This window comes from Hordeum vulgare, chromosome 4H (assembly GCF_904849725.1).
Source record: "Hordeum vulgare subsp. vulgare chromosome 4H, MorexV3_pseudomolecules_assembly, whole genome shotgun sequence".
Classification (NCBI taxonomy): Eukaryota; Viridiplantae; Streptophyta; class Magnoliopsida; order Poales; family Poaceae; genus Hordeum; species Hordeum vulgare.
The window spans coordinates 453,943,485-453,950,235 of NC_058521.1; the positions used below are offsets into that span (position 1 = coordinate 453,943,485).

A 6,751-nucleotide genomic window follows, 5' to 3' on the forward strand; every position below is an offset into this window, starting at 1 on the left:
TTTATGTTTGTATGTACTTCTTTGAGTTTGTACGAATTTAAATGAAATCGTCTAAATTTCATTCGAAATCAGGTCAAAAAATTTAAATTGTAATCCAAAATAAATATTAAAAAACGTCTGAAAGACTATCTTGGAAGGACGGGTGAGAACCCGAATCCCCCACCAATTTTTACACCGGTTCGCCCTAAAGGGCGCTATTTGAGGGTCTTGGGGCGAACGGGCTGGAGATGCTCTAATACGTCTTCCTCGATCATCACCGTAACCCGAGGCCCGAGCCCCCGACCCTGCTCCTACGGCGTCCGCCGATTCTTCACGGGTCTGACCGGCGCAGGTCTCGGTGGTGGACTTGGATCAGGTGGCCCACGACTGCGTGCGCTGGTGCGGTTGTCACGACCCAGAAACCATGCAGCCCGTTGGCCGCGGTACATGACCGTCGCCTCGCGCGATGCACAGCTGCTCTTCCGTCCAATTTTTCTTCTCATACGTTGTTTTCTTTGCTTCCTGCTGTATAGTGTTTTTTGTTTGTAGACCTTCCACGTCGCAAACGAACGGAAGTCTTTGTGCTCAAAATGGTGGTCAGCCACAGTCAAATCTAAACATAGTTGTTATCACCAGTGCTAAATTATAATCATATATCCCCACAAAAAAAGTACTCCACCTAAAAGTATAATTATACTTATACCAGTACTAAAAGTTGACCCTGATTTAAACGACTTAAAGGTGAAGCTTTCAATTTCTGACTGAAATGCAGGGCAAGAAGTCTGCACTTGTTCCAAACTACGTAAATGTCTTGGGGTTATCGCAATCATTTCTTTATCTTATCTTTATAATGATAGAATGAGAAAAAGGGAGAGCATACACATTCGTCATTCATCAATGGACACCACAATCTTCATGATAAATCAGCATAGCATTCACAAGGTCATACAAGGCGGGACTCCGCTCCGCTTACAACCTGAAATCCAAAAGGTTTGATTGATTTCCATATCAACCAAGGGCAGCACCACATCACTCACGCAGCCAGCACACACGAGCTAAACATATCAAACCCCTCAAAGATCATCAGAGCGTGATGATCGTTGCTCACGAAAACAGAGCAAACTGAGCAATTGAGAGCTCCAAACTAACTGATAGCATACACAACACACGCATAATCAAACTACACTAGACAGCATCTACGGTCACTTTATATTAGCAGTTCATTCAGGTCGTCGTGGCTCCATCTCCAGCAGCTACCGGGTCTGTGAACAATAGGAGTACAAAGTTAGCTCTACGTTTTACCGTTGAAGAAATAATTACTTACCAAGGTTCACGATTTGCATAATAATAACACATTAAATTATTCCATTTTAATATTAACAACTACTTACAGACCAAAATAAGTGAACAAACACATTAAATTATATACATTTAATTCATAAAAAAGTTAGCACATTTTATATTTACGGACGGAGGGAGTATGTCATTAGCTTTGGTACAATAAGATAGTGGAAGCAGAATTATCAGTTCATAAACGCACCTCGTCAATGGCAGCATCATCATACTCCCCATGCTCTTTCAGTTCCATCGCTTCAACTGCATGGAGCTCTAGTCAGAACATAAGATAACTAATCATAATGACTGAGAGAAAGGAAAAGCTCTGCAAATGTCAACTTACCTAAAATGTGGCACCCAGATTCCCCTTCCTGAATCACTCTGCTGGAGTCACCAGCTCCAGCAGTAGCATCATGCTCCCCATCAGAGCAGCCACCAGATGACATCCGCTTTGAGGACAGGCCGCCTTTAGCGGAGGACTTTTTAGAAGAAGGGCAACTGGATGTGAGCCTCTTCAACGAGCCCCTGCAGAACGGAGAGTTGTTGAAAGGGCTACCAGATGACGAGCGCTTTGCAGACAAGCTCCCTGCTGCAGACGGGGACAACTTATCTAAATGGCTCTCTGAAGAGAGGCGCCTTTCAGATGCTCCCCTTGCCGCATGGGATCCTTTCAAGCTCAGCCTATCGATAGAAGAGCGGCATGCTGACTGGACTGTTTCACTGTCACAAGGACCTTTCACACCGATAATCTTTTCGAATTCAGAATGTTCTTCGGCCAGCCGGTCCACGATGACAGCCTCACAATCATCAAATTCAAAGATTTCATCCAGTTTCTGCTCAAAGCTCGGTTGATCCATCTCTTCCTCTCCTTGTATGACAATACCGGCTTCCCTCACATCAACAAGATCACCACCACAATCACGTTCAGAGCATTCGTGCACCAGTGTGGTATCATCGAGCTTTTGGTCAGCTGTATCTGTAGTTGTAGTTTTATCCACCTTTTCAGAGCCATCGGTGTCAAACTTTAGTTGGTTCACTGCCATGGGATGGGCAAGCAGAAGCTCATGGAATGAAGGGGTGAGAGTGCCAGCACTCTCATGGCGCGCCACATAGTTCCTGAGCTCACTTTGGATCCTGCGAAATGGCTGCCCACAAACATATACACGTGTTATTATTCCAGAAATAAGGAAGCCTACTTGGAGTACTAATCATGCAGCCAATAAGAACTGAGAACCAAACTAAGCAGAATATAAATCAAATCCTTCAACGGAGAATAACATTTCTTAACTTAGGTGTGCGACCAAACAAACTCTTAAGAATGCAGCTAGAGTTGAAATGTTTGGCATGACTGTCACAAGTGATGCGCTTTGAAGTATTTACCTGAGCTTGGCATTCAAATGCAAGGTGAAAGAATGCCGCAGAGACACGGTGCTTGCCAACAGACTCGGCCAGATGGATCTGCACCAGCCAGTAGGAGGCGGACTCGAGCTGATCAAGCATGCAGCTGCTGCAATTTTGAGCGCTAAAGAACGGGGTCTCTGCGGCCACAACCTTGGCCGGCTTCTTCTCGGGGGCTTTCACAGGCGCCATAGGCGTGTGTCCAGCAGAGTCTTGGGCGGAAGCTTCGACCTTCTCCCCGCTTCCCGGGGCAGCCACCGCTGCCACGTCATCCTGGAAGCTCACCCTCTGGCTCTTCTTCTTGGCCTTGGCCGCCAGATCCGTCGGGCCTGGGGCAGCTTTCTTCAGTGGCTTTTCTGCGGGATGAGAAGGCCTAGCCGCCTTGGCCGGAATCGGCGGAGACAGCTTCGAAGGCTTCTGCTGAGGTGGCGGCGACACCTTCGCAGCAGGCTTCTGCAGCTTGGGCGGCGACACCTTCAAAGGCTTGTGCGGAGGCGGGGGCGACAGCTTTGAATGCTTCGGCGGCGGCGGCGGTGCCGGCTTCTGGGCCAGGGAGTTGCTGCTCCGGACGGTGCCAAACGCGCGACGCGGCCTAAACACAGCAGGCATAGCCTCGGTAAGCAAAACGGAGAGTACTGCATACGCAAAATCAAACCTAAACTCTAGAGCCGCAGTGATCCTTGCCGTGGCTGGGGAGCGGGGGCCGCGGAGACGGCGCTGCTGGCGGTGGAGGTCGTCGCCTTCCCGCGCGCGGTGGTGACGAACTTGGGCTTCGTCGCTGGCGTCTTCGCCGGCGCAGCAGCCGGCTTCCGCTTCGCTGTAACCCGCGCAGAAATTAATCCCCTGGAATCGAGAGGAAGTGCTCGGATGCTGAGAGCGGAATGGTGCGGGTTGCTTACCTCGGAAGGGCGTGGGGTGGGGATCCATGGCGACGGCGGGGAGGGGGAGGGCGAGGTCCGGGCGAGAGATGGAGGAGCGGACGGCGCTTGGACTCGGGAAGTGGCGGAAGATGCGGAGGAGCGGGGGTGTTGGATTGAAGGAAACTTGTGATATGAGACGGGAGTGTGGAGAAAGTGGGGGAGGTGGTGGGGACTGGGGGAGCAGCCCGTTGGCCGGTGCGGGGGTGTCGAGTTTGAAATATTTTGAACTGGCCTCCGCTCCGACGGGCGAGGGAGCGGGCGTTTGGCGGGGCCCGCTGATGATTACATTTTTCCTTTTGATTTGTTGCGGTTGGCCGTGCTCGGGCTCGTCGGCAGTGTTGATTCAAGGAGCTAATGATCCAGCAGTTCGAATTTTTGTCAAAAAAAAACCACATACGGTACGGAATGGCAGAAGAGACCCCACCTCTCGTGGCGGCAGGCGCGCCAGGTGACGGAGGCGGCTGGGCCCTGTCGCCACCAGGCGAGGCGGCCGGCCGCGCAGGTGGGACCTGCCGCCACCGCGCGAGGCGGCTGGCCAGGACCCTCACGACGCCGATTTCCATGCCAGAGATGCTTCCATCGACGAAACTGTGTCGTTTTCACTCCTTTCGTAAGTTGTCGCTGCTCCTTCCGACTGGGCAGCTCTCTTCTCTCTTCTCCCTTGATCTTCCTCTTCTAGTTGAAGAACACACTCCTCTCTTTGCTTTGATTCAATATTTATTATGGTTTAGAGTTGGATTTCAAATATGTTGCAATTGAAAAAAGATAGATCAAGATAAAATCTATTCATTTTTTTTAGGTTATGTTTGCATGGACGAAAATTTTAGAGTGCATTTGATTAGTTTTTTAAGTATGTATGCTCAACTTTTTAGGACTGTAATTCATCACTTTGTGTAGTAATTTGGAGCTTCAAGAGTATGCTTTGTCGGACTATGTGAACTATTAAGTTGACGATCAAGATATGATCTTTGCAATATCTTATTTCTTATGGGCATGCACATCAGAAATTAGTACGTTTTGTAGCCCGTCGTCAGCTATGCGATGTTTACTGCTTAGAAATTTTAAACATTTTCAAACGAGATATTTTGCATTATAGCAATATTTGAACGAAACGTATGTTAAAGATGTCGTAGATCATTATTAGATGTACCCATTAGTACTATTATATTTTACATGCAAGATGATATTATTTTTGTCATTAAGTCGTAATTAGTACTTCTATTAAAAATGTGATAATATGTCAACTCCTTTAAATACTATTATATTTTACATGAAAGACGCATCATTGTGTATAGTATTTTTGTGTTGGGGAACGTCGCATGGGAAACAAAAAATTTCCTACGCGCACGAAGACCTATCATGGTGATGTCCATCTATGAGAGGGGATTTCCGATCTACGTACCCTTGTAGATCGCACAGCAGAAGCGTTAGTGAACGCGGTTGATGTAGTGGAACGTCCTCACGTCCCTCGATCCGCCCCGCGAACCGTCCCGCGATCCGTCCCACGATCTAGTGCCGAACGGACGGCACCTCCGCGTTCAACACACGTACAGCTCGACGATGATCTCGGCCTTCTTGATCCAGCAAGAGAGACGGAGAGGTAGATGAGTTCTCCGGCAGCGTGACGGCGCTCCGGAGGTTGGTGGTGATCTAATCTCAGCAGGGCTCCGCCCGAGCTCCGCAGAAACGCGATCTAGAGGAAAAGCCATGGAGGTATGTGGTCGGGTTGCCGTGGCAAAAGTTGTCTCAAATCAGCCCTAAAACCCCGCTATATATAGGAGGGAGGGAGGGGAGGAGGCAGCCTCAAAACCTAAAGGTTTGGCCGAAATTGAAGGTGGAGGAGTCCTACTCCAATCCTACTTGGAGTAGGATTCCACCTTCCCACTTGGAAACTCTTTCCACCTTGTGTTTTTTCCTTCTCAAACCTTATGGGCCTTAGTGGGAACTTATTCCAGCCCACTAGGGGCTGGTTTATCTCTTCCCATAGCCCATGAGACCCCTTGGGGCGTGACACCCCTCCTGATGGTCTCCGGCACCCCTCCCAGCACTCCCAGTACACTACCGATGAGCCCGAAACTTTTCCGGTAATGCACGAAAACCTTCCGGTAACCAAATGAGGTCATCCTATATATCAATCTTCGTTTCTGGACCATTCCGGAAACCCTCGTGACGTCCGTGATCTCATCCGGGACTCCGAACAACATTCGGTAACCAACCATATAACTCAAATACGCATAAAACAACGTCGAACCTTAAGTGTGCAGACCCTGCGGGTTCGAGAACTATGTAGACATGACCCAAGAGACTCCTCGGTCAATATCCAATAGCGGGACCTGGATGCCCATATTGGATCCCACATATTCTACGAAGATCTTATCGTTTGAACCTCAGTGCCAAGGATTCATATAATCACGTATGTCATTCCCTTTGTCCTTCAGTATGTTACTTGCCTGAGATTCGATCGTCAGTATCCGCATACCTATTTCAATCTCGTTTACCCGCAAGTCTCTTTACTCGTTCCGTAATACAAGATCCCGCAACTTACACTAAGTCACATTGCTTGCAAGGCTTGTGTGTGATGTTGTATTACCGAGTGGGCCCCGAGATACCTCTCCGTCACACGGAGTGACAAATTCCAGTCTCGATCCATACTAACTCAACGAACACGTTCGGAGATACTTGTAGAGCATCTTTATAGTCACCCAGTTAGGTTGCGACGTTTGATACACACAAAGCATTCCTCCGGTGTCAGTGAGTTATATGATCTCATGGTCATAGGAACAAATACTTGACACGTAGAAAACAGTAGCAACAAAGTGACACGATCAACATGCTACGTCTATTAGTTTGGGTCTAGTCCATCACATGATTCTCCTAATGATGTGATCCCGTTATCAAGTGACAACACTTGCCTATGGTCAGGAAACCTTGACCATCTTTGATCAACGAGCTAGTCAACTAGAGGCTTACTAGGGACAGTGTTTTGTCTATGTATCCACACATGCACTGTGTTTCCAATCAATACAATTATAGCATGGATAATAAATGATTATCATGAACAAATAAATATAATAATAACTAATTTATTATTGCCCCTAGGGCATATTTCCAACAGTCTC

At 48.1% G+C, this 6,751-nt stretch overlaps 1 pseudogene; it reads right to left on the reverse strand.

Moving 5' to 3' along the window:
• Window positions 1-1,014: 1,014 nt before the first annotated feature.
• On the reverse strand, window positions 1,015-3,791 carry LOC123446601 (annotated as a pseudogene).
• Window positions 3,792-6,751: the final 2,960 nt, after the last annotated feature.